We start from the raw sequence: 25,508 nt of genomic DNA, 5'->3' as shown, positions 1-25,508 counted from the left end.
CAACAACATCCTTCCATATGGTTTAATGGATAAATGTAACAGAAAACCTTAGTTCCCAACATATTATATTCGCCCAAGCCTCAAAGAACTGTGTAGCTAAAATTCCTCCTTTTGTAGAAATGACCAGTATCTTTGATATTAGCAAACAGAGCTGCAGTCATGCAGATTTCTATCTAACTTCGTGGACACGGCTTTTTGTTGGAGTCCATGTATTGATTTTTCAACAAAATCTTCCCTGATTTCTCCGGGTTTCAGAGTCTAAACTTTTTGTCCCAAGTTGTATGGCATTGATGGCCAGATTTCTCCATTATTAGCCTTGGTATTTCATACAATTTCATTTGATTTCATAATTTTGTGGCATTACTAGTGTTTCTGTCTTACCAGTGAAAATATAACATCTTTGAGAATTGAATTCATGTTTTAGTTACTAAATTACTATCCCTCATAATACTTAGCATAGTACTTAGCGTTAAGCACAGAGTAGTTAAGTCCTGAATTAAATTAACTTTGCTAGGAGACAGGAGACCAACAGAAGGCTAGCAAATGTATACATTTGAAGGTAACCTAAAGAGGGGTACGGTTTTGAGGCAACCAGTTGAGGGTCTACAGATGTTAATAAAGCCTTTAGAATATACAAAAGTATTTTAATGTATTTTTGTATATGTGTATTGATAAAATCGTATTGATTCATGAATGCCCTTACTTGAAGAATAACAGAAATTAATTTTCACATTCAAAAGTTTAGAGGTTTTGATTTATGTGGTCAAATTTATTCCTCCCTAGACTTGACCATCTCAGTCGCTGCTGCCACCACCCACTTTGTTCCCCAAGCATTCCTGATTTCTTACTTTCTTTTACCCTCCATATTCAATTCATTAAAAATTCTATGGACTCTAACTTCCAAACCATTCTGTAGACTCTTCTTCCTAACTCAGATGTCACCTCCTTAACTCAAAACTCTGCGATAGCCTGCCATTGCGCTCAGAAGAAATTCCAAACTTTCAACCTGGTCTGCAAAATCCTACAGCATCTGGGTCTCACTTATCCTTGACCTCATCTCCTGTGCATTTTCCATTCTGACTCTATTTCAGCCACATGGCCTTATTTTTATTCCCGGAATTCACTGAGCCTGACTCTATCTTAAGGATTTACACAATCATTGGGCCCCTTCTGACTTTATGTTCTCTGAACAGTAGGAGGAAGTTTTCTGTAAAGATAAGCAAACAAAACTGTGGGATGGACACTTTTGCTCACCTTGATCCTTTAGGGGAATGAAATCCACCATTTCCAGTAAAATGGAGCTGCCCCTGGTGATTAAGCTGAGCAAGAAACCCACATGACTTCTTGCAAAAGATAACGTAAACAATTTAGTGTATTTTTACAAATAATTTGATTTCTTTGTGAGGAACGGTGACCAAAAGGCGATTGAGGATGAGTAATGGGAGAAAGCTGGGGAACACAGCTTGACAGAAATCAGAATCTCATTGTACCACAAATACCTTCTGCCGAAAAGCACAGAGAGCAAATACTCACGGTGCCAGGCAGTCAGTTCCTCAAGCCAGGTCATTGCTGTTTGCAGCACCGATCCTCCACCCTAAGAAGCAGCACATTTTACACCATAGGACTATATCCAAAGCCCCACAGGATACCTCGATGCTCGAGATGTAAACTGTCTTCCCCTTCCGATAAACTAGTTTTCAGGAAGCGACCATTTCCTTGAAATTCGGTGTCCAAAGCATTCAGTGTCTTAAGTATCATCCCTTAGATATTGGCAAGATAATAGATCCAATGTCAGTCAGCATTCTCTTAATGCAGATTTAAACAGTGCATTACTTAGGGTTCTCTAGAGAAAAGGAACCAATAGGATATCTGTATGTATGTATGCATGTGTATATGTGTGTGTGTGTAAGTATGAGAAATATATTTATTTTAAGGAACTGGGTCATGTGACTGCAGAGGCTGGCAAGTCCAAAATCCGCAGGGAAGGCCAGCAGGCTGGAGGCTCCAGGCAGAGCTGGTGTTGCAGTTCAAGTCTGAAGGCAGCCTGCCGGCAGAATTCCCATTTCATCTACAATAATCTTGGACCAAATATCTGGGTACTGTGGCCTGGCCAAGTTGACCCCAAAATTAATCATCACAGGCAGTGATATTCCTCTCCCCTCCCAATTCAAACACAAGTCCCCGAGTTGGTAATGGCAGAACCCCTTGTGTTTGGGTTCACATGGAGGGTTACACATTCTGTCTGAGAAGGGCTTTCATGTTTCCCACGCCACACATCAGCACACTGACAGAATGTCCTTAGAAGGCGATGTCACACAAAAAATTTGGACTGCACCCTGAAACAAATCCTCAGTGGAGTGCCTATCGGAAGAGGAACTGCCTCCTACAGCCACTCATCTCTGGGATGTCACACTGCGCTGTGGTGATGTCGCCTTTGTGATGGCAGTCTGTGACAGCAGGACCTCTGCCCTCACCAGGTCCCTCTGAGGACTCAGGGTGCACTCTAGACATGGAGGTGCCCCCCGGAGGCCCCCTCCTTCCCAACTGTATGTCTGTTGTTGTCGTCATAGTTACGTATTTTAAAGCAAAAGTTTATTACTTTAAAAGTTGTTTTTTTTTTAACATTGTACCCTTCTCTCTCTTTAATATATTATGATATATTATGTGTGTGTAGATATCATATATAATATATTATCTATAACCCTATTATTATAGGGTTATACCATCCAGTCTGGATTAGGGTTAGAGGTACGGTTAGGCACACAGACACAGTGCTGTGCTGAGAATGGACACACAGTTCGGCACAATGCTATGTTGATAATAAACCAAAGCAGCTTAGTTATAACAGAAAAGAAAAATTATCTCATATAGTTTTCTCTCCACGTAGAGAAATAATTATCCTTTGACTTCTGTGTATTCTGCCTCACCTTACGAATCCTTTTGATTCCTGAGTACCTGTCAACTTTGTGCGTTCATGCTGCCTCTGATCACGCTCCTGGCTTGTTTAAAGTTAAACAGCAAGGACTCCTTATGTCAGAAAGTACTAAAATTTTTAATGATTATAATTTATTGTCTGCTTTGTTTATTTTGAGATACTGTGCCATCACTTTTGCTAATGAAGTGCTTATATTTATCTTTTCTTAGTGGAATCAACCTTCTCTAACCATAGTTTTTGACATTACCTTCCTAAGAGAAGATGTTACATTCAGAAAAATCAACTGTCAGATGTCTTTGACACCTAATTCCTTCTTGATGCTTTCTGGGTAGTTTCTAGGGAGCACAAAAGGTTTAATTCTTCCCCTTATGAAAGGAAGATAATGTAAATATTGAAACTTATTTGGTATGCTCCATGTTTTTAAATTAGCTCAGCAGTATTATAAAAATCAGACTACAGTTTAGACACAAACACTGAGAGTCTGTGAACTTAAAAAGTTACATATAAAGTGTACACATAAATGCGATTCAGTGACATACAAAATTTTTTTAGGATGGGTACATTTAGGATGAGTACTCTTTTTTAGAAATGTACTCCAACTTACATACAGGAATTGTCACAACGATTCAATAGTTAGCAGAAAATTTAATTTCTAAGTTAAAATATACTTGTTCACGAGTGACTTTTGTGGCTCATACTTTAGGTTGTCAAATGGAAAAGTCCCAAAGATTTGTCAATGTGTTTTCAGTCCACAAAACTTTTTTTAAATACATAATTGTGCTTTATTATCATCTGAATCCTTAAGAAATAATATGGGCCTACGTATGTTATATATTACCCCAATGGAGGACTTCACTTCTCCATTCTGTATTCTTCAGTTGTTGTAACTGGTTAACCCAAGACATTCAGTGATGTGGCTTCTACTTCCCTTTCACATTGCATGAAGGTCTTTACCACAAGCTACAGGCTAATGATTGTGTTTTCTGAAAGAGACATCCAAGAAAGGCAGACTTGAAACCATGGAAGAATGAGCTGTATCAAGATTCTTAGTCTCTGGATTTATAGAAATATTTCAGTTCATGAGCAAGTGCCTTCCTGACGGTAAGTTGACTGCTAAACCAAGATCGACAGAACAAACGGATGACTTCCAGAAGCAGATCACCAACTTATGACCATTAGAAAAATTATTATCATGAAATTCATAAAACTAATCAGAAAAATCTGCCTGTATACTTTTAAAGTTTGGCCACTGTTCTTAGTAATTGAAATTTGACAGCCTTCAATCTTAAAGCCCTTTGTTCCATTTTTGTTGTTTCTCTAACCATTTAATGATCACTTTTGCATTTACATGCTGTCTTTACAACCAAACTTGGAAATCATGGTCACAAATTGTACTAAGAAATGATACAAAAGAATTCAAGAATTTCGACCTTCACTGGGTCAATTTGTAGGAAACAAAAGATCCCACCTCATATACAGAAAAGGTGCGTATAGATTAGTCTATAAATAACTTTGCCCTTCTTGGAGTAATAAATTGTGTGCTAACACTAATATAAAATTCTGTCAAATGCTTTTTCAGCATCTATTGAGATGGCCACGTGACTTTTATCTTTTGTATTGTTAACATAGTGTATCACATTGATTGTTTTCTGCATATTGACCCATCCTTGCAACCCTGAAACAATTCCACTTGATCGTGATGTATGGTCCTTTTCATTATTGTTGAATTTGGCTTGCTAATATTTTGTCGAGAATTTTTGCATCTATATTCATAGGGATGTTGGCCAATAGTTTTCTTTTTTTGAAGTTTCCTTGTCTCATTTTGGTGTCAGAGTAATAGTGGCCTCTTGGAATGAGTTTGAAAGTGTTCATTGACCTTCAGTTTTTTTTTGGAATAGTTTAAGATAATAGGTATTAACTCTTCTTTAAATGTTTGGTAGAATCCACCTGTGAAGCCATCTGGTCCTGGACTTTTGTTTGTTGGGAGTCTTTTGACTACTGATCCAATTTTATCACTAGTGATTGATCTGTTCAGATTTTCTATTTCTTTCTGATTCAGTCTTGGGAGATTAACTATTTCTAGGAATTTATCCATTTCTCTGTTCTACATGTAGCTGTCCAGCTTTCCCAGAACCGCTTATTGAAGAGACTGTCTTTTCTCCATTGTATATTCTTGCCTCCTTTGTCATAGATTAATTGATCATAAGTACATGGGTTTCTTTTCAGACTTTCTATCCTGTTCCATTGATCTATGTGCCTGTTTTTGTGTCAGAACCATACTGTTTTGATTATTGTAGCTTTGTAGTATAGTGTGAAGTCAGGGAGTGGGATTCCCCCTCCCCTCCCCCACCCCAATTATTCAACTTCTTTGATCTATATTTTTCCTTTTACACTGTAGTGATTGATGACATTTACTTTCCATTTTGCAACCATGGTTAAATCTTCCAAGTTTGTTTACAGATTCATGGTACAAATTGAAACCCAGTAGTCAGAATTCACATTATTAGAGAAAATACAATTTTTCCCTTGAAGAGTATTGCCTTTGCCATAGTCTTATTGCCTCCCTGCCCCAGTCTTTTCATCATGCTGTCTATTCTGTCAAGTTCTGTTTCCCAGAGACCTCTCCTCTGTCTTCCCAACCCAGTCAGAGATGCCCCTGACTTACTGCACTGTTGTCATCTTGACACTTCTCTCACTATTTTTCTAGGTTAGAGCCATTGTTCCCTGAATCACATGTCCTTTCCTTTCCTGTTATTCCATTCTCAAATAACTTCCTAAGAGGGAATGATAGATTAAGTTACTCATTCTTACATGTTTGCAATGACCCCATGTTTGTGTTCTGAAAGTTGCTGGTTGTTGTAGAGTGTTCTAAGTGAGCAGGTAAATCTAGGTTACAATCAGGAAGCAGTTCTGGGAAAGCTTTTCTGGCTAAATCTCGAAAGAGAGGGATTAGAATCTCTAAGATTTTTGTAATTTAAACTGTGACTTATTTTTCTTACATAAATATTTATTTTTGCAGAAGTTTTATATTTTTAATTTTGTATTTTTAAAAAGATCCTCAGTATTGATTAAGTTTTAGGTTACACAAAAATCTAGATTTTTATTAGCTTAATTTCTCTAATGCCTTTTCTAAGTTATTTTCTGCTTTTTTTTTTTTTTTTGGTTTTATGTGTTTCCTTGAGGTAATTCTGTAGTAGGTAATTTTATATTACCTTTTTCCCCACAAATGTCCGGTGATCTTTCGTTTTCCATTCATATTTCAAAGTGAGAAGATAGAAAAGCTGACTCTGAGGTCTGTAAAAAGGGATGGGACCTGTTAACTGGCAAGTTTTCCTTTAGGGAACTTGGAGGTGGGGGGGGGTCTCTGGTGCTGACCCCCAGTTACTTCAGTTTTCCCTAAAGAGTTCACTCCATATTTAAAGAGAAGAACTCCCCATTTTTTCTTCCTTAGGGATAAACAAGTGGCTCTTAGGAGGAGACTGACTGTTTCTCAGCAGCCTCTTGTTTTTAGGACCCACACTCGCTTCCACCATCTGACTTACCAAAGACGGTATTTCTGAGTGTTACTAGTAGACCAGGGAGGTGCCTTCCATTGGTACAGCTCTGTGTGTGTGTTTTAGGCTGCACCTTCCTCTATTGTGCATCACCAAGAACTATTCTTGCTTTGCGTCTTCCAGAAACTTACTGGATACCTTATTTACTAATGGTCCCCCTCTTATTCTCTCAGCTGTGGGTTTACTTTGCTGTAACAGGACCTTGGCAGAGAGAGGAAATTAATTACACTCAAATGTGCCTTGAACTTGGAGCCCTCTGGAGCTTTAATCTCCTCACCAGCCAACTCATAGCTTAATAGATGGCTCAGCTTTGGCTGCCTATGCTTTTAGGTTTTTTTTTCGATTATTCCCCCCGGGATTTCTTTTGAAAAAGACTCTTTTTGAGTGAACGCTTTATTTGTTTATAGCTTGTTTCAGATGACATTCAGCATCTATTTTATCTCTTTATATCTTCAAAAAATTCTCACCGTTTCTGTCCAAGCCTTCCTGGCTTTCCTGAATTGTTATATTTACGCAAATTTTTATATTGTGTCATTTCAGGGGGATTTATGGTGGGAAGAAAAGGAAATGTGTATGCTTAGTCAACCATCTTCAATTGGAAGCAACAATTTTCAAATTTTTAAATGATCTAATTCAACGGCCTTTTGTCTTTTAATAAAAACCTTATAGCCTATAAATCAGAAAGCTTTCAGAAAAAGCAGTCTAGAAATATAATTATGCACACACATTTATGGATGTTTCTAATTAACTTCTCTTTAAAAATATTTGATCTTGAAGACATACTCTAAAACTTCTTATCAGTTACACTCTATGTTTGACTTATTTTCTTCTCACAAGATACATATTTTTATCTGCCCCTTCCTCTTTTGGTTGGGTATTTAACTCCTTCATCCTGAATGATTCAAAATCTTCCCATCTTTCTTTGAAATTTTACTGTATTTTAAATTCTTTTCTAATATGACTGTTCTGACAAAGACCATTGACATTTTAGGTGAACCAGAATCCACTGAAAATTACAAGAAATATTCTGTGTATTAGGTTATTTAAACTGAAAAGAAAATACAGTGTTTGCTGGGTACTCTCAGATATGTATATATCCATGAATTAATCCAATAAAAGATTTTTTTTGAATGCATACAATGTGCCAGACGTATTTTAGGCTCTGAAAGTGACCTAGTGACTAGTGACTGAGACAGAAAAATCTCTGACCTGATGATGTTTACATTCTAGCAGAAGACAATCAACAAAGTAAATAAGTAAAAGATACATGTATTAGGATTCTCCAGAGAAAATCTACAGTGTGTATATATATATATATATATATATATACTATATATAAATAATATATATAATAATAAAATAAAAATAAAAATATATATACATATATATAAATATATATATATAAATATATATATAAATGAGATTTACTATAAAGAATTGACCCATGCAGTATGGAGGCTGGCAAGTCCCAAGGTCTGCAGGCTAAACTGGCAAGCTGGAGACCCAGGAAAGCTGATGGTTTAGTTGCAATCCGTGTCCTAAGACCTGAGAACCAGGAGCGCCAAAGGTCTAGTCCCATTTCAAAAGCTGGCAGGTTTGAAACCCAGGAAGAGCCTGTGGTTCAGTTTGAGTTTGAAGGCAAGAAAAAGCCAATGTTTTTACTCAAAGACAGTCAAGCAAAAAGAGTTCCTTCTTGTGCAGAAGGATCAGTCTTCTGTTCTCTTTTGCCCTTCGTTAATTAGATAAGCCCCACCCATACTGGGGAGAAAGATCTGCCTTACTCAGTCTACCTATTAAAATGGTAATCTTGAGGATAAAAACAAATTGGAAACTGATCACGAGGCTTAGAACATACTCTCTACATGCAGTTGTAATGTATGCTTAAGGAACTGTCTATAGCATCTTGCAGATTCATAATGAAAGACTACAACGCTAATTTGACAGTGAAAGAGGCCCTGGAATTGTGTTTGTTAAAACATTCAAGCCAATGATGAGCTATGACATACAGTGTCCCTTGAAGTGAATGGAAACTATGACAGATTGGTTCTAGACCAAGTCAATACAGCACAAGGCACATTCCCAGGGGCTCGGAAAACCCTATACCTGGATAACCAACCACGTGTTTTTTGGCAGTCATATCCATCAGCAAGGCACAAGGCATGGAAGAAGCCCCTAAGTTAGTCATGGTTTCAGGGCCTGTATTGTATGGATTGAATTTATTTGAATGGGCAGGATATCTCTTTAAATAGCAAAATCAAGAGGCTATGCACACACTGAAGAATTGGTGTATATATCTCCCGAGGGCTTATGATCAGCCATAGAAGACTGCCCAAGTGACCCTTGCCAGAATAAAGGCATTTGCAATCCATCACCGGCTGGAGGTTAGTATTGAGAATTGCAGTGCCTTCAACATAGGGGCATATTGTGAAGTGAGCATAAGTCTGTGTTCCTCCAACCTGTGCCTTTGTGGTGGTAATGCACTGTGGGCAGTGGACTTTGTTTGCCAATGTAGATGATTATATACTGGTCAGAGGTGCCAGCTCAGTCCATGTTGCAAAGATTGAACCCTATAAAAATGGTGGAATATGTTTTGACAGTTGGGATGGTACTGTTAGTATGATTCAGGTTTTAGGGGAGAAATGTGTCAGAGTGACATCAGTGAATGTGCTGGAAACTCCTACCATAACAGGGACCTTTACGAGAATAGACATGGCTCCTATCAGTGTAACTGCAGCCTTGAGTAGAGACAGAAAGCACTGGGAGACCACAACGCTTAATCAACATGTGTTGACTCTATGAAGTATTAGCTTGGCTGAAAGAATTAGGATCGTTTTCATAATGAGGATCTTTTTATTGGTGGTAGTGTTCGTCCTTTGCTGCAAGATGAGTCGCTGAAAGAAGAAACAGCAGGCTGAACCTGAAAACAAACATGTGGGACCGTCCATGGCTTTTCCTGCAAAGACTGTAGTTTGAGTCAAAGTTAAATAAGAATGTTTGCTTAGACGTACCACCCCAGGTGTCTAACCATCCTATTTCCCACACTCTAGGCGTTCAGTGTTATTCTAGGAACAGCCTTTACTGAAATTCCTTTGAAGGATCTGTTATACCACAGCATCCTGAATTCAGCACCTTTAACCCTGAGCCTGAGCACAGACACGGAAGTGCAGTGGTTGTCTGCGCGGTGCCCTACACTTGCCTCCCGCTCCTCCTCCAAACTCTCCTCCTAACAGGGACTCAATACTGAAGCCTAACAGGGACTCCACCACAACATACTGAAGTAGTGGTCTTGATTCCTGTCTTTCCAAGAAACCTTTAGAAGAAAGGCCTTCTTCTTCACACGGTGCCTGGGAAAGCCTGTGTGAAGGGCAATCCCTTAGTCCCTTTCCATCTGAATCGTGTGATGACGAGGGGTCTCACCAGGATACATTGGATTGGATGCCAAGCGTTCCTCTCCCAGATAGACAAGAATTCCCCAGTTACTGATGAGCAGATGGCCCTGCACTCAACGGATCCAAATGCCATTGATACAGACAATTACCCTGAAGGTTATGACATTGAAAGTGATTTTTCTGCCACCACTAGACTTTCGCGTGCCTGATGAACTGCCCCTGTGACCTCCAGAACTAAATGATCAATGTGAATCCGCAGACCCTCTGAGAGACATGCTGGCTGAAGGTAGTTTGGGTTCTTCATTGAGAAACTGGCCAAAGGTCAACCTGAATCAGTGATAACAGTGCCCAGTTTCCATCCCATCAGTATGTCTGAACCTCAAAAAGCAGGCACTGGTGAGAATAGGACTTGTAGGGAACCGTACGCCCCTTACCCTCCAGGCTATCAAAGAAAACGTGAAAGTCTCCACTGTAGAAAACATGCCTGTGTCTGTGTCCACGCCCACACCTTCCTGCTCTGATGTGCCCACGTGGGGAGTCTGAGGTCATGATGACTGACCACGGGCGTGCAGATGACTGCCACTTTGAAGAGGTGATGATTCTGCCACTAGATTCACAGCAACATACGGAAGTCTGAGTGCAAACTCCCCCAAAGTGCCTGGACTTTAATGAACTAAGAGATTATATAAGTAATTTTCTGTATTGCCTAAGCATTTTTTTTCAGTGAGCTGAAAAGAGCATGACTCTCATGCTTCTTGACATATGAGGCATTTCCAGTGTCCTAACCTGCTGTTATTAGATGAAATTTACATTGGCTGTGACATTTCTGAACACTTTTTGTGTTTACATTTGTCTGTGTTAAAATCATGAGGCGAAAATCAGTCCTCACAACTTGGGAGCACGATTCATGTATTTATATAGATTTGATTATTTTAATTTTCCTGGGTTTCTTTTTTTTTGGTAATTTTTATAGACAGATTTGATTTTTCATAGTCTGAACTGGACTTCCGAGATGTGCACTTTTTGTGCATTTGTTTTTGGTGTTAGTGTCATTGCTTAGCATCCTGATTTTTTAAAATATAACCGGCATCTCACTATATGTCTCTTTTCACTGAAGGATGGCTGTTTAGAACCAAAACCATCATGACAGTTTTTATAGTGTTTGTATAGTTGTGACGCAATGGTCTTGTAAAGGTTTTTACCAAAAACTACCATTAGCCAGTTCTTTTTACTGACAATAAATGATTGATAAAGTTAAAAAAAATATTAACCTCATTCAGAAATACTCTCACAAGCACACTCAGAATAATGTTTGACTGAAGGTATGGGCACCCCATGACCTAGTCAAGTGGACAGAGTTAACCATCATACTCTGGTGTATTAGATGGAGCATGTCTGTCATATTGAGGAACAGCCAGGAGGCTGGTGTGTCTGGAGTGGAGGGAACATAAGGTATAGAAGGAGGCGATGAGGCCACAGACGTAATAGGGGGCCAGGTAGACTCAAGCTTGGTAGACCATTTGGCTGTTACTGGGAGTGGGAGCCAACAGAGGGATTTGAACAGAGAAGTGACTTGGTCTGATTTAAGTTTTAAGTATCCCACTGGCTGCAGTTTTGAGAATTGACTGCAGTGGTGAAAATGGGGAGTTCACGTAGGTTGCCTGTAGTGGGCTGAACGGTCCCCCCCCCAAATATGTCCATATCTTAATCCTAAAAGCTCTGAATGTTACCTTATTCGGAAAAAGGGTCTTTGTAGTTACAATTAAGTATCCTGAGATGAGGAGATCATCCTAGATTGTAAGAGAAAGACAGAGGGAGAACTGGGATAGACAGAAGAGGAGCAGACAGATAGAGAGGAGGAGGCAATGTAGCCATGAAGGCGGAGATTGGAGTGGGGAGGCCACAAATGTAGGAATACTCACAGTCTCCAGAAGCTGGAAGAGGCAAGGAAGGATTTTCCTCTAGAACTCTCAGAGGGAGTACAACCCTACCCAGACCTTGACTTCAAACTCCTGGCCTTCAGAACTCTGAGAGAATAAATTTCTGTCGTTTCAAGCCACCTAGTTTGCGGTAATTTGTTATGGCAGCTACAGAAAAGAATGTGCGAGGCTCTTGTGATAATCTTGGTGTGAGAAGTTGCTAGCTCAGCTCTTTCCCATAGACTCTGGATCCTGGCTGCCTGATGGCTGTCCCCGGATTACCCAACAGGCCACTCAATCTCAGCTTCAGTCATCCCTTTCTTATTTTGATTCTGCTCCACTTCCTGAATTCCCTACTTCAGTTGACCATACATCATTCTTCTTGGCATTTATTTCACTGTGGGTAGTTTTATGAACTACTTCTTCCCAAGCAGAGTTAAGTACTTTCTTTCTTTCTTTCTTTTCCCCCCCATGAGACCCTGCCTATAGATCTAATATGACATTGATAATGTTCTATTATGTGTTCATCTCTTTCTCTGCACACTCTGAAGGGCAGGGACTGTGTTTCATTTATTTATCTCGTGGTCTAAGCACTTGGTATATTGTCTGTTTAGAGCATATGCTTAATATGATTTACAAAGTGAATAATCTATCTTCCTAATCACTCAAGCCAGAAGTCTTAGAGATGCTCTTGGTTCTTCATGCCTCATTAATCTCTATATTGAATTGGCCATTTACCGCTATTCACTTTACTTTCCAAATACCTTTTGTATCTGCCTCCCACTTGCCATCCTTGCTGTCATCGACTTGGTTTTCACAGTTATTCACTAGAACTATTTCAAAGTGCTTACTTCCTCCAGTTTTATGGTTTATTCACCACATAGCTGTAAGGATGAGGTTGTAAACATGTACATTTGGTCATTGTATTTCCTGTTAAAATGCCCTTGGTGACTTTCAAAGAACTTATCTGACATACAAGTTTTTTCCATGTTCTGGCCATTTTATGTCCTCACAGTGCAATTGTGTTGAACTACTTGTTCTTTATTCATGTAAATCTATAGATCTACATCTTCACCACAGGGCTTTGGTGATAGGCTCTCAGGGCAGAAAGGTTTATAAGAGACGATTCCTACCCTCAGTGAATTCTTAGATGAATATTGGAGGCAGTCTTTTTTTAATTTTGTTTTATTTTATTTTATTTATTGAAGTACAGTTGATTTGCAATGTTTCAGGTGTACGGCAAAGTGGTTCAGTTAGACATATATATATTTATCTATTGTTTTTCAGATTCTTTTCCATTATAGGTTATTACAAAATATTAAATATAGTTTCCTGTGCTATACAGTAGGTTCTTATTGTTTATCTATTTTATATATAGTAATGTGCACCTGTTAATCCCAAATTCCTAATTTATCCCTGCCTACCTTTCCCCTTTGGTAGCCATGAGTTTCTTTTCTATGTCTGGAGACGGTAATTTTAGATGTTATAATTGTTACATAAAATTGATTCTAAGAGTGATGTAAACACTTGAAAAAAACATGTAGCCAGATCGGGGGATGAAATTGTCACACACAAACTGGTAGAGAGGATAAGAGATAACGTATGAGCTATCTGAGAGGATAAGTAGGAATTAGTCAGGTAAAGACGAAAAGGTGGCTTTTCAATTTTCAGCGAGAGGAAACTATATTTGCAGAGGGAGAAAGTGCTTTCTTGGGGAAAACTGTGTGAACCTGTGTGTGTGAGTTGGGGGTAGTGATGAGACTGCAATTACCAGAAGCGGGTAGATCAGAAACGACTTGTATACCTGGTTAAAGGATTTGAATATTCTGCTCAAGGCAGTCAAGAATTATTGAAAGACGTAAATGCATAGGTGGCATGACCATATTTAGTTTTAAGAGAAATAATTCTGTGAGGACTCTAATCAATGGATTGGAGTGGAGCAAGAATGGAGGCAATGGAAGACCTTGGCAGTGGTTCAATGGCAATGATTCTTGTAAAGTTATGAGAACTTGAGCTAAATCAGTAGTCAGAGAATTAAGTCAGGGAACCAGAGAAGAAGCTGTAACTTTGAAAGGTAGAACTAGTAGTATTTGATACTTGACATACGGGTCAGGCAGAAGGATGATTTAGGGGTGGTTCTGAGGCTTCTGGTTTGGGAGAAGAGAAAAATACAGGAAATACAGGAAAAGAGTACTGAGAGGAAGATGGTCACATTGAACTAAGGTGCTTACTGGACATCCAAGGGTAGACATGAGTGCACAATTAGTTTGGTTTCAGATATATATTTTGGAGTCACTTGGCATATAGGCATTATTTGATGCCCTGGAGATTACATAATATCAGATAGGAAAATATTAGTGTGGGAAGAGAAGAGATGAGGAAAAAGGCCTGTTCAACCTCAAAAAGTCTGAGAACCTCAATACTTATGAGATGATTGAAGGAAGAGAGAGAAGTGGAAGGACAAGAAAGGAGGAAAACCATAGAAGAGGTTTAAAACCCCCAGCTAAGGAGGGAGTTTTGTGACACAGGGGGATGTTCTGCAGATTTAGGTGCAGCAGGGAAGTCAAGTAACATAAAAACTTTAACATTTTCTTTGAATCTGGCAACTGGAAGGTCTTTGATAATATTAGTGAGAGCAGGTCCAGGAGAGAGTGAGGATAGAAACCAGCTTACAGCAGTGGTTTGAAGAGCAGATGCATCTTTATAAATGGGACATAAGGTTGTAGACAACTTTTTCAAGTAGGAAGTAGTTTGGCATTGACGAGAATGATGTATGGTAGTAGCTATAAGACACCGGGTCAAGAAGCAAGACTTTTCAAACAGAAACCCTGATGAGGAGATTAATATGCTGAAGGAAAAGAGCTAGAAAGAGAGGGAGAGCTAAGTATATGGTCAGGAAGGGATAATTAATTTAGGACTATCCTTAAAGGTATGGAGGAAGAATTAGATACAGAGCTCAGGGAAAAATATTTAGCCATAATTTTTTTCAGGGAAAACAGTAACTAAAAAATAGCAAGATAATGGCTTAAAAGGTCTGGATATGAGTGCTAAAGCTCGCCAAAAGAAAGATGTAGATAACTTATCTTGTTAAAATCTGAGAAAAAAGGCAACATTTTCTCCTGAATGCAAAATGGTAAACTATAGCAAACATCTAAATATAAAACATAAGATAATAATAACAACTGAGTAGTGAGAGTAGGGGAGACAATTAAATATGTTCTAAGTTAAATACTAACTCTTACAAGATCTTGATTGACACCTATCTATCTTAGGGTCTTGGCTTGGATGTCGTTTCCTCCATAAAATGTTCTTTGAGTAGCTCAGTCAAGGTGGGGTCTCTCCTATGTGATTCTGTAGCATCTTTTGCTTTCCTACAGTTGCCCGTGGAATACTGAGTTGTAACTCTCAGTTCACGTGCTTATTTTTCAACTAGATTTCAAGCTGCTTATGGATAAGTACCAGGTTTATCATTTTTACCATTTGATTTTCAAATCTCATTACAGTAGTTGGCAAGAGTAAGGGCTCAATATGTGTTGACTGAATACATGAGTCATTCTTCATTCTGAAATTTGACTTACAGATTACAAAATGATTTAAAAATGTAAATGTAACCATAAATAGAATTTTGAAAAAGAGAACATTTTTCTCTTTACTAGAGACTAGCATAGCTAGCTGAATCATATTGTAAATTGTAAACAAGAAATGATTAAAAATAGCATTAAAGGATACATTTAATGTGAAATATATAAATTGTGACAATATTTGTAAATGTGTTAAACTCTTATTAAAAGAACAATCCTTTCACGTAGGATTTAAAAATTCAACAAAATGATATTGAAAAAAGGTACTATTTAAGCAAAATCACCTAAAAAATTAGAAGTCAAAGAATGAGCACTGGTCAATACAAAGCAAAAGAAAGCTGGCGCCCAAAGCAAAACCATTACCATATAGTAAAGGGGAAACTCACATTTTGCCAATCTTTCTTCATCTCTCTACTCTTTTAAGGATGTGTGCATTTCATTAGTGAGTTATTGCTGTTATATTTCAGAGCATATTCTAGAGATCATATTCTTTCACTAATAACCACTTAAGTAATGTAGATATCATTGTCAGTTTTTGTGTCCTGTACACAAAGAATACGTTCATAGGACATTACAACATGATCACATATTAGGACACATAAACTCAACGTGTTATAAAAAAGCAGAACATTTACAGCACACAACCCCTGAACATGATGTAGGACACACAAAAATTAACAATATAAGTTTGATGTAAATATCCAATCACTTGGAAATAAAAAAAAACTTATCTGTGTAACTTCCAGATCTAGAGGAATTACAGAATATTTAGAATGAAGTGACAACCAGAGTAGTAAGATTGTACTCAAGAATTTTAAACATGTTATTTATTTTATTAAATAAGAAAAAAATAAAGCTTAAACAGGCTGTGTTAATACAAGAAGTTAAAAGAGGGCTATACAAGGAATCTAGAACCAACAGTAGGACAGATCAAAAAAGATTAAAGCAGAAAATTATGAATTTAAAACCAAATTCTAGTATATATATTCCAAACCCACTTCCTTGAAAGGATCAATCACTAGATGAGCCTCAAGCAGAACAACAAAAACAATCACAGCAACAGGAAAGTGAGAGACAGAGACAGAGAAAGAGACAGAGACAGAGACAGAGAGAGAGGAGAGAGAGAGGGAAGGGAAGGGAGGAAAAGTGAGAAATTTTAAATGAAAATGGTCATAACCACTAATTCATGAAGTGTCATTGTTATAGAGGCGGTAACTCTTCCCCAAGTCACTTATAAATGTGATGTATTTCAATCAAAGTTGTAAAAGTTTTTCAGGGGGCAGATTTGACAAAATGATTCTAAAGTTATCTATGAAACTAATGTATTCTAAAGCTAAAAAACAAGTGAAATAAACAGTGTTTGGTAAAAATTGTTTTAAAAAAGTGAGGAAATAACAAACACAAAGCAGGATGGTGGTTACCTGCAGGTGTGTGTGTGTGTGCAGGAGAGGCAGGGGGATGGGACGGGGAGGACACAGGTAGGTGTAAGTTATCATTAATGTTCCTGTTCTTGGGCTGGGCGATGGATTAATGGGTCCTTATTTCATTATTAAACAATAAATGAATGAATGCTATATAAATAAAGTAATATAAGTCTATTCCAATAACTATGATTGATCAAGAATTACAGTCGCCTCAATTTCATGCACCTAAGACTCATTGTGAAAATTTAATGAGAGAGAAAACCTAAAGAAACTTTTCAATAGAAGAAGAATATATGTGTGTGTGTGGGGGGGGGGTTGGAGTGGGATGGGGCGAGGAGGCATTAAGGGGTAGATTTAAGCTTCTCTGCATTAAAATATATTGTAAAGCTTTGTAATAAAAGCAGTATATTCCTGGTCCAAAGTACATAGTCAATCTAAAGAAATAGAGTAGGAAGTCCAGAAATAGATGTGTGTTTTGTGTATTAATGATGATGAATGATGTATTGAAGATAATTTAACATAGTTAACCTGGGCTATCTTGTTCTCAATAGATTTTTATTGTCTTCATTAAGTTGATATTTCCTACCAACATCAGACAGAATAAATCATTTAAAAATTATTTTGAGACAGTTACTAAAAATTCAGAAAAAGATTAAGTTCCATCTCTTGCTTCCATAATAATTAAAATTAATTCCAGTTCGAATTACTGTTTAAATAGAAAAAGAAAACAGAGATATTGGAAAACAATATGAGCAAGTATTTATGTAATTGAGAAGCATGTGAAAGACTTCATAAGTATAAATGTCAAAGAAGTAAACAAAAAGGCTTTTGATTTTTGCCTCTTCTGTTAAACAATATTTTGGAGTGAGCCTTTCCTCCCCTAGGACTTTGTGGTTAGTTGCCTTCAGGAAATCTGAGCCAGACTCATTTCTATGCCCCTCTTCAGAGAGATTTGCCTTTTCTAAAGGGGTATGTGAATATTTTTTTTCATTTATCCTTGAAGTTCAATCAATTAAAAAAGATAGTTATGAGTGAGCCATAGTCTGCCACAGATGTCCCTGAGATACATATACTCTTACTTGGCATATTTGAGTTCTTTCTTCATTTTTAAAAGATTTTTCTATATTATATATCTTTGACTATTTTTAATAAAAAATATTTTGTTGGATTTAAGATGACTGGTGAGTATTACCCATTTCTTTCCTTCTCAACTTTGAAAACAAGCAAGAAATAAGACCCAGGAGATAGATTAATAGAGTTTAATATGCTACCTTTATTATAGTAAAGCTGGAAAGTATGCCTTGGGAGCTGAGGCCAAGTGGTTTTCTGATAGTCCTCCTGCATTAGACAGACTTACTCACCGTGTTTCATGCCCCTCAGACAGCCCTGTGAGTCGCCCTGAGATGGAGAGCTGGCTGTACCTCTCCACAGACAGGAAGGTCAGAAGCAAGGGCCAGCAGGCACAGAGCCACGCCTTTCCAGTCCTTTATTCCAAATTCACCCGTCAGGTAAATCAATCTGTCCCGGGGGAAAACAGAAGGAAAGGACAGACTCAAGATGAAATTGTTGTTCCACATTTTTTCCTCTCAGAGAACCGAGTATTGCTTCCCTCTCTCAACAGAAAGACGAAGCAGGGGGAAATAAGAGGTTGACAAAGAGTCCTTGCTGGAGCCAGCCTGAGCCAGGCTCCTGAACCTCCTCCTAGGCCCAGCTGTGACCTTCCTTGTAAAATCTAGTTTTGGGAAGAACTTGAATGTATCAGTTTGATGAGAACCACCACCCCTGCCACCATGACCCTTCACCCTTCACGATGTCCGATCACCTTTGATACCTGATCATCTGACCTGGTTCTTCACCGCCCTCCCCCTCAACCTTCCCCCGGGGAGTGTTTTCTCATCCAGGCCTGTCTTCAGCAAAGAATCCTGTCAGGTCAGTTTAGCCAGAATCTCCCTTACCCCTGATGTTTCTTCTTAGAAATTTTCTGTCCGCTGACCCTCACCCTGCTCCTTGGCTATAAATTCCCACCGACCCAGGCTGTCTTCTGAGTTGAGCCCAATCACTTTCTCTTGTAAAATTCCATGGCAATGGTCCCTATACTGTCACGGTGGTCCTGCATAAAGTCTGCGTTACCATCTCTAACAAGTGCCATCGAATACTTTTTTCCATGAGCAGGGTTACTCCAACATTATTTGCAGGGTTTTCTATTTTGGACAACAGTTATGACTGTCTATCTTTTTTACCTCGATTCCTTCATTTTTAGTTTTTCTCTGATTGCTTTAATCTCTTTGTCATCTGTCTTCCGTGTGACTGTCTCCATCTTTCCTCCATGACAATTATTCAGTCTGTAGCCATGTGTGTTGTGTTTCCTGTTTTTTAAAATTCATCCATTAAGTCTTTGATAATATTATTTTGGCCCTCAAGTTGTTTCATTAAACCTGCAATCCTCTCATGTCATTCTTTAAAAAAAAATGTTTGAGCATTTTTGTTAATGTTCTAAATAGTTTGAAGCACTTGGGCATTTTTTCCCTTAGGTTATGTGTATTTTCTTCCTTCTCTCCCTCAATCCTTTCTTCCCTTCCTCTCTTCCTTGCTTTCTTTCTTCCTTCCTCTGTGTAGCCTGCATGCTTCCCAGGCCATTCCTTTTTCTAGCTTACTCATGCTTGGGTGGCTTTGCCCAGAAACGTGCTTTGATTTGATAGAGTGTGGGAAGATTCTTACCTCCCTTTCCTCCATCCCTTTGACATATTTACTTCCTCCACAACTTGAGTGCTAAATCTGTGATGATCCATCTCCTTTTGGTAGCAGTAAAGCTAAGCAGTGACTGGGAGGAAGAGCTCAGCTAAGGGGCTGTGCCACCATTATTGGAAGACCTGAACTCTGCTGTCTCTTCCAAGATTGCGTAAACCAGGGCGGCCACTCCAGGACCCACTGGACCTGGTTGGGGGTTGTACTCCATTCCTGGGGGTGAATATCTTTGCATTAAAGGTGGGATCCCCAGTTTGTTATGTGTAACTCTGGGTCTCGTCTCCAACATTATTTTTTTTTTTAAAACCAGTTTCTTTCTACATTTGTAGTATTCTAGAGTCAGAATAGGGGAAAGATGATACTTCCCTTCCTCTACATTTAGCTCCTTGTAGACGTGAGGTGTGGTTGGCATAAGGTCCTATGCCTCCCTTAAAGATGTTTGTGCCCCAGTCCTTGGAACCTGTGAATATGTTATGGTACATAGCAAAAGGGGCTTTGTAGATGCAATTAAAGTTACTGACCATAAAATAGGGAGATTATTTTTGGTTCCGAGAGGGCCCAACCAAATCACATGAGCCCTTAAAAGCAGAGAACTTTCTCCAGCTGGAGGCAGAAGAGATAAGGCAGAAGGAGAATTCAGAGAGATTCAAAGCATGAAGAGGACTCAACAGGAAGTTGCCGGTTTGAAGTGGAGGGGCAACCTGCTGAGGAATTAAGGAGCTGAGGGAGGCTGCTGGCTGACAGCCAGGAAGGAAACAGAGACCTCAGCCCTACAGCCCAACAACCGAAATCTGTCAACAGCCTGGATGAGCTTGGAAACAGACGCTCTCAGAGCCTCCAGATAAGAGCCCAGCTTGCCAATGACTTGATCTCAGCCTTGAAACCCTGGCCAGAGGAACCAGCTGAGCTCACCAGACTCCTGACCTACAGAGCTGTGAGATAATATATTTGTGTTGTTTTAAGTGGCTAAATTTGGGATAATTTGTTATGGCAGCTATATAAAATGAATACCTGGATGTATTAGTTAGAAATGTCGTAATTTTGCTGACTAGACTGGTCTCTGAACAGGATGGGCGGGGGTGGGGAGTAGGATTTACTTTGCTAAGCTACCTGGTTCTACTCCAGGCTCTTTTTGGGCACCTTTTGGGGAAATAATATAAAAATAATTAGACTCTGCTTTTTTGGGGGTAGTTTTTTGTGAATTTATCTTGTTCATTTGAAAGTATATGTGCTTGAAATCACGTGGTATTGGAGAAGAGAGAATCAGTATAACTTCATTCAACCTTTTGGGTCCAGAAATCTCATCATATCATCAGACGTGAGTGTGACGGAGCATTTCATGCATCTAGAATCAAGACACATTAGTGAAAATAAAGGCTGTTTGAAAATAAAATAAATTATATATATATGTATTTGTGTGCAATAGTTAATTATACGTGCCAACTCACCTGGGCCAGGGGGTGCCCAGATACTTGGTCAAACATGATTTCTGAGTGTGTCTGTGTGTGTGTTTTCAGAAGTGATTAGCATTTGAATTCATAGATTGAGTAGAGCAGACTGCCCTTCCCAGTTTGCATGGGCATCGTTCAATCTGTTGAGGGCTTGAATAGAATAAAAGTTGGGGTAAGAGAGAACTTGCTCTCTGCCTGACTGCATGAGCCTAAACATTGGTCTTATGCCCAGGCCTTTGGACTTGCACTGGAACCACACCACTGGCTTTCCTGGGTCTCCAGCCTGCAGACAGATTGTGGGATTTCTCGGCCTCCATAATACATAATGTGAGCCAATGCCTTATGATAAGCCTGCAGTTATATCTCTTTATTATCCATCTATCCATCTTTCTATTTATCTCCTATTGGTCCTGTTTCTCTGGAGAACCCTGACTAATACAGGGTGTGTATATATTTCTATGTACACACAAGTAGGACACAATATACTTTTATTTTATTAATATATGAAAGCTGAAAATATAAATTAAAAAAATGTTTATTCTTCTTTCTGGAAAGGTAAAGCATAAAAAGTAGCATGACTTTAACTTTGAAGAGAATATCAATTGTAGCCCCAAACACTCATCTTGGTCACAGGAATGAAAATTGGAATATGAGAATGGATTTCTTGAATTTATTGTTTTGGACTTCTAGTATTTTCATCCCACAGAAATGTGCCAGGAGCCTGTCTTGTGTCAGTACTGGATGTTGAGGAGTGAATGATGAGCAAAGTAGATCCTATCTGTGCCTTTTAAGAGCATTTGTGACAGCCCAAGAGAGCAGGTTTGGTCCAATTAAGTCAGCAAGCATGGGCTCACATTGATGAGAATATGGTTGACCAAAGCATTCTTCTGAGTGTACTCTTATCCCTCCATTTTTTGGGGGGGTAGTTAGATTTTTAAAATTTATTTATTAATTTGTTATGTATTTGTTTACTTTAATGGAGGACTTAGGGATTGAACCCAGGACCTCATGCATGCTAAGCATGCCCTCTACCACTGGGCTATACCTTCCCCACTTACCAAGCCCTCTTCTGCGCTGTTGGGCTGTACCAGCGTTCCTGTTTTAGGGTGTGCTGGGAAATACCAGTCACTGAACAAATGTCATAAAATAGAGGACATGCAGTAGGGGAATGAACCAACTCAGTAGCCAAATGAAGATTTCTTTGAGGAAACCTCTAAGGTAAATGGTAATTAGAATCTAACCAGTTGATGGGGAGGCCTGGAGAGCCTGCCAGGCAGAGGCAGAAGCAAGCCTGAAGACTCAGGGGATACAGAGAGCATGGTAAAGTTGTCTGACTGGTAGATGTTTTTTATGGTGGGAGGAAGAGAGTGGGGTGGAGTTGGGCTAATTTCTGGACTTTTGTCAGCAGCTATAAGGTAATACCATTTTGTCTGTCTTGATCAACTGCCACAATAACTTGGGGGAATCGTGAGATAGCATGATTTTTATTTTCCTTACTTTATTGAGTATAACTGACAGATAACACTGGGTAAGTTTAAGGTACACAACGTAGTGATTTTATATACATATGTATATATTGCAAAGTGATTATCACAAAAACGTTAATTAACACACCCATCACCTCATATAGTTACAATTCCTTTTCTGTGGTGAGAAGTTTCAAAATCTATTCTGTAAGCAACTTTCAAATATACAATACAGTATTGTTAACCTGGTCAACATGCTGTACATGACATCCCCAGAACTTACTCATCTTATAACTGGAAGTGTATACCCTTTGACCACCTTAACCCATTTCCCTACCTACCCCCCCATACCTTTGCAACTGCCACTCTGTTCTCTGTTTCTATGAGAAACAGAAAATTCCACATGTAAGTGAGATCACGCCATATTTTTCTTTCTCTATTTGACTTACTCACTCAGCATGATGCCCTCAAGTTTCATCCATATTGTTACAAGATTTCTTTCTTTTTTTTTATAACTGAGTAATATTCATTGGGTGTGTATATATATATATATATATATATATATATATGCACCAAATTTTCTTTATCCATTCATTCATTTATAGACGCTTATGTTGTTTCCATGTATTGGCTATTGTAAATAATGCTGCCATGAACACAGAAGTGTAGATATCTCTTCAAGATAGTGATTTCATTTCCTTCAGATATGCACTCAGAAGTAGAATTCCTGGATTGTATGCTGGTTCTATTTTTAATTTTCCAAGGAAACTCCATACTGTTTTCCATAGTGGTTGTGCCAATTTACATTTCTACCAGCAGTGCCCAAGTGTCCTCTTTCCTTCACATCCTTGCCAACACTGGCAATTTCTTGTCTTTTTGATGACAGCCATTCTAACAGGTGTGAAGTCATATCTTGTGGTTTTGATATGCACTTCCCTGATGATTAGCAATGTTGAGCGCCTCTTCATGTGTTTGTTTCAGCCTGATTTTTAACACATAATCTTCATTAGACATGTTTTATCGACACTCTATAGAATGGGGATGTCCAGGGAAAATGATGCTGAGTCTATGGATTGTTATTATCATGCTGTGTGGCTGGTGACTCTTATCTTTGATGGACCCCAGAATATATGGTTGCCAATTGCCCTATGTTCCTTTATTCACTCATTTCTCCATTTTTTCCAACAAACACATTTAATATACCGTTTGCCCCCTTTAGTTTGTTCTCAGTCATTGGGCATAGATCTGTGTTAGTTTTCTATCACTAGCAACAAATTGCCACAAACTTAGTGCCTTAAAACAACAGCACAAGTTTATTCTCTCACAGTTCTGTAGGTCAAAGTTGGACACTGAGCACTGGGCTAACACAAGGTGTTGGTAGGGGTATATCTCTTCCTTGAGGTTATAAGGAGAATCTGTTTCCTTGCTTTTTCTGGCTTCTAGAGGCTGCTCTTATTCCTTGGCTGGAGGGTCCCCTTTTAATTTTTGAGACCAACATAGCATCTCTCTGAGCCAGCTTGCCTTGTCATATCCCTTTCTCCAATTCTCTTGTCTCCCTCTTCCATTCTTAAGAACACCTGTGATGACATTGGGTCTACCCAGATAATCCAGGAAACCTCCCTCTTTTAAGGTCAGCCCAATAGCAACCTTAATTCCATCTTCAACCTCAACTCTCTTCGCCACGTGATGTAAGATATTCATAGGTTCTAGGAATCAGAACATGGACATCTTTTGCGGGGGGTGACATTATTCTGTCTACCATGATTCCTTGCAATCTACTTCTTGTCTTTTCTTATTGGGTAACATAAAACTGATCTCTTGACTTTTTTCGTCTAGGCACCCCTCTCTCTAGAGGAGCTGATCTCTTGCCTGTGGTCCCCTCCTTTGACCCCATCTCTTCTGTACCTCCTGCACTCTCATCCCCATCAGCCTAGCTGACGCCCAGATCTGACATTTGCTGGCTTGCTTTTCCCATCTATTATCAACTACATTTTTGAATTCTAGGCACATCTTATCCTTTGTCTTTGGGCAAGCTACTCTATTCTTCCCAATGCTGTGAGTTACATGGTTAAAATGTAGAGAGTGAGTTGTAGCAAGTGATTGTAATGAGCCCTCCTCTGGTTCCAGCTGTGAAGAAGGACAGATAGCACCCTTTTGCTTGGTGTTATGCAGTAATAGCTGCTGTTCTTAAAATTTCATTGCTAGAATTCATCACTTTATTTTTCAATTAGCTTGACCACAGTAAGAACAATGTTAGAAATGGCTTACAAGAAAGGACTTATAGAGCCAGAGAGTGTGAGAAGCAATGACATTATCTAAAATTTTTACAAGGTGTGCAAAGTACTTAGAATCAGGGAGATTATTTTTATTTGCACTTGTGATGACATGGGTCTACCCAGATAATCCAGGAAATCTCCCTCTTTTAAGGTCAGCCCAATAGCAACCTTAATTCCATCTTTAACCTCAACTCCCTTTGCCATGTGATGTAAGATATTCATAGGTTCTAGGAATTAAACAAAAATTTAGTAGAGAAAATTTTTTAAATGCTAGTCAAATCAACAATTAAAATACTGAAGAAGCTTTTAGCTGACTTTTACAAACATGAAGATTTGGTGAAAATTTCACAACAAATCACAGAAATCTATTGATTTCACAGATGAAGAAATTTTCAGTGATTTGGAAATATCTTTTATACAATTTAAGTATTATATTCCATTCTATTAGAAACCTGAATTTATAGTAAATGGGGAAAATGACCTACACGCACAACAAAGATACCAATTTTCTAAAATGGCAATCTGAACAACTTGGTTATATTCTATTTCAACTACAGATAATACTCACTTTTTTTAGTTTTTATTTAACAGGCAAAGCATTGTTCATTTTTACAAAGTAAGTTTTTAAGCCTTAAATTTGTAGTGCATAAAAATTAAACCTACTTAGAATATTTGTATTTTATTATTACAATAAGACAGTTTTAAGGTTCTCTAAAATGTGCAACAATATTTCAGTGAAAAGTGATTGGTGAGAAAAATGAGAAAATA

Source organism: Vicugna pacos, chromosome 1, assembly GCF_048564905.1.
Source record: "Vicugna pacos chromosome 1, VicPac4, whole genome shotgun sequence".
Lineage (NCBI taxonomy): Eukaryota > Metazoa > Chordata > Mammalia > Artiodactyla > Camelidae > Vicugna > Vicugna pacos.
The sequence above is the reverse complement of the archived record's forward strand: the minus strand, read 5'-3'. Positions refer to the sequence as shown.